We start from the raw sequence: 3,546 nt of genomic DNA on the forward strand, positions 1-3,546 counted from the left end.
GGGGGGGGGGGGGGGGGGGGGGGCTTCTCTGCAACCTCTGCGGCTTGAGCGCCTAGGAGAGCTGCCTAGCAGGCTCTTGTTGGCCACAGGCCTGTGCTGCATGCATTCCAGCCTGTGCATTTTGGCAGGAGGACATTTTTTTCTTCTAATTTAGTGATGAGGGGCCAGTTAGTGTTTACGATGAGGTTTCTGCAAGTCTTTATCATGCTCTTGTAATTTTACAGCTTTAGATGAAACAGTCCAAATATTAGCCTGAGGGAGGCCTGAGCTGCTTTCAGATGTCATGCGCTTCTGGGCCGACGAAAATCACATTTGCTTACATTTATCAGTCAGTAGGCACTCACGTAGTGTATCTGACCCCAAAGAGAAATGTCAGCATGTTCCCTGGATGGCTGTCTGCTCCTCTCTGTTGGAGGTTTGAGGTTTGAGGCGAAGGCTGTTGGGATTTAGATATTTAAGAAACCATTAGATTGCTATGCTAGGCAAGGAAGAACTTAATTGTAGCCAGAAAACAAATAAAACGATTGCACCTGCCAACAAACATGTTTTAAGCATCTATTATGCTATAAGGTCCAGGGACATGGACCTTACATGGACAAAGGTCCATGAAAATCATTCTATTACTGGTAGGCTGGAGCAGTTGTTTGCAAACTTCTAAAAATGTTTTTATTAGTGGGTGTTTGCAGTACATAGTGATTGCATTCAGTGTGGGGAGCTGGTACATGTACATAATTTTGTGTTAAGCATGAGAATCCTTTCTGCAAATAAGCCATAGGTGGAGGCTCGGCCTGTGACACAGTTAGGAGCCAAGCTGTTCTGGCAGAAGCCTCAGAGGCACTGGTACAGAAAGCTGGCATCTACACCCAAGTGGGACAGTGGTTTTCAGCCATACCTGACCATTAGAATCCTCCGCCTATTTTTTCAAAAATCCTGACATCCTCTTTATACTCCCACCAATCTCAGAACTTGGGGCCCATCCTCAGACATCGACAGGATTCCAATCCAGGTTATTTGAGTCTGGAGGTGTCTCTTTGGAAGCTCGAGTTTCCATGGAAGAGAATTTGGGAATCAAACATCGTATAGATGTTTCCAAGTTTGGTGAGCACATTCGAGAGCCTCTTGTGGTCAGATTGGATGCCTTGTTAAAAAGAAAGCTGCCAAGTTCCCACCACCTTCTCTGCCTAGGGGAGACTCCGATTTGTATGTTGCTGGTGTGTTCTAGGTGGCTTCATCTTAAATGGTCCTGGTACAGCTCAGGGTTGAGAAGCACTGCTCGGGAGCTCAGATAGGATATGCATAGTAACATCCTCAGTGCACAGCAGAATGATGCAATAGCAGTGATAACAGCTGCTGTTCTAGGCATGTCTGTGGTGTGGGTGAGAGCTCAACCCAGAGGACGCTGCCCATGCTGTGTGAGTGAAGTCAGAGGGACAGCACAGAGCTTGGAGAATCAGGGAGGACCACGCACAGAAGCTAGGATTTGGACCCAGCCTTGGTGAATAAATAGAATTCGCCTAGCTTGGAATGTGCCTGGGGACCTCTTGAGCCTACTTGTTTCTGTATCAGGCCTTTGTCTCTTTCAGACACACCCATGCCCACTAGGACTCTCAACTTCAGAAGCCATGCCAGTCTTTATCAGAGCGCTCCCAAGGAAAACGCAAACTTCTCTGAGCCTCCATGGGTTCATCTTTCAAATGAGAGGAATAATCCTACCTATCCTTTGGGGTTGTTGTGGAAATAAGTGCTATAGTAGTACATTTGCATTGCTTGGTTAGTAGAAGCACAATAAAATGTGGCTTTAACTCCCTTTATGGGTCTGGAGGCTGATCTTAGTGTGAGAGAGGGTCCAGCAGGACCCCAGTGCAACAGGCGGGGTAGGTGGGAACGAGGGCCTCACTGGAAGACAGCCACAAGGGAGGTGCCATCCAGGCGGGCAGAGATCTAGGTAGCACAGCCCACGTACAGCGGAGGTCAGAGGGCCTGGGCTCCCTGGCTTGCTCCTTCTTGGTGTGGCTTGCTCAGAAAAGCCCTCCTCCAGGGATGACATTCCCAGGCTGTTTGGTCAGGGCAGTGGCAGTCCATAGGGCTCTGGACTGAGTGTTTCAGCCTGCAGGTCTTGGCCAGTGGATTCTACAATGGCACTCAGCCAAGTACTTCCTCACTGAGTACCTGCTGGCTAATTTGATTCAACTTCTGCCAAAGTGGGATAGGAGAGCAGCATCCGTTCCTATTTGAGGGCTTCAAGTAACTGTCTGTTCATGCTGATCCCTGGGCAGTAGGCTTCCTTCCCTCCGCTCACCTGCAATCACTCCTTGTCCTGATCTTCCATTGCACACGTGGACCAGCTGGAACCTGGGGAGTGGGGTGCCCAATGGCTTTAATTCAGTAAGATTGAAGATGGGGAGAGGTCATTTTCCAGCAGATGCTGCCAAATCACAACTTTCACCTCCTCAAAACACCTGTGGGTGCTGGGACATAAAAGTCCCAACTGTGACAGAAGCCCCTGTTCCCGCCATGGAGAGTGTGTCATATACCATGGGTGTTTGGGGCCGGAAGAGGTTGAGGAGGGCAGGCTTCCCAGAACCCCTAGAGAAGCAGAGCTGGCTTTCTGGTGGAAATGTCTGGCTGCTCAGGAGCAATCCTGGCCCGGCTGTGCAGACCCAGGCAGGGGCACTTTGTGACCAGTTTTCCACAAGTGGCGTTTGAAGTAGGGCTCTTTATTGTCATCTAGAACAGGAGGTGGCACATGGTGGGTCAGAGCTCTGTTTCTGCAGCTGACGGGTTTGCATTCTGGGCCTAACTCTGGCATTAGTCTTGTACCCTGCTGATCTTGCTTGTCCTTAGTGGAGATAAGAATATACCTGCTTAACTCTGGCAGGCTGAGACAGGAGCACGGCAACGTCAGGCCCACCCTGGGTCAAAGTTTCTGGGGTCAAAATAAAAATGAATAAAGGAAGGCTGAGAATGTAGCCGTGTGTGAAGACCCAGAGTTCAATCTACAGTAGTGGGGAAAAAAAAAATACACATACTCATTTGGTTGCTGTGAGTTGAATAATTTTCACAGGTGCTTAGCACCGTGAGGCCACCTCATAAGCACCCAAGAAAGGTGCATGAAGGCCTTCCCTATGCCCAGGAACATTGGCAGTTGTTTAATGTGTGTCATTTTAATCTCCTCTTTATTGCAGCCTGTGTGATAGACTTGTTCCCATTTATGGGTGACAGACGTCAGGGTTGGAGAATAAATGTCCACTTCAAGGTCACCCAGAAGGCAAGTAGGAGAGTGAGGTTGAAAGCCAAGTCTGTGCTATTCGTATCCTTCTCAGACTTGGCCTTCTAGAAAGACTTTCTCGAGGTTAGAGCATTCATTAACTAAAGTAAGCTTGATAAACTAATACCCGCATGTCTGATATGGAAAGTGAAATCACTGTCTGGTACTGTATTACACCACGGATTTTTATGTTATGTGGTAACACTGTCACTGGCTCCATCCTTTGCTCCAAAGCCTGTATGGGAGGCCCAGAGAGCTCATCAGCTATAGCTCTCATT

The sequence above is a fragment of the Fukomys damarensis genome, unplaced genomic scaffold (genome assembly GCF_012274545.1).
Source record: "Fukomys damarensis isolate Sample0158 unplaced genomic scaffold, DMR_v1.0_HiC HiC_scaffold_25, whole genome shotgun sequence".
NCBI lineage: Eukaryota > Metazoa > Chordata > Mammalia > Rodentia > Bathyergidae > Fukomys > Fukomys damarensis.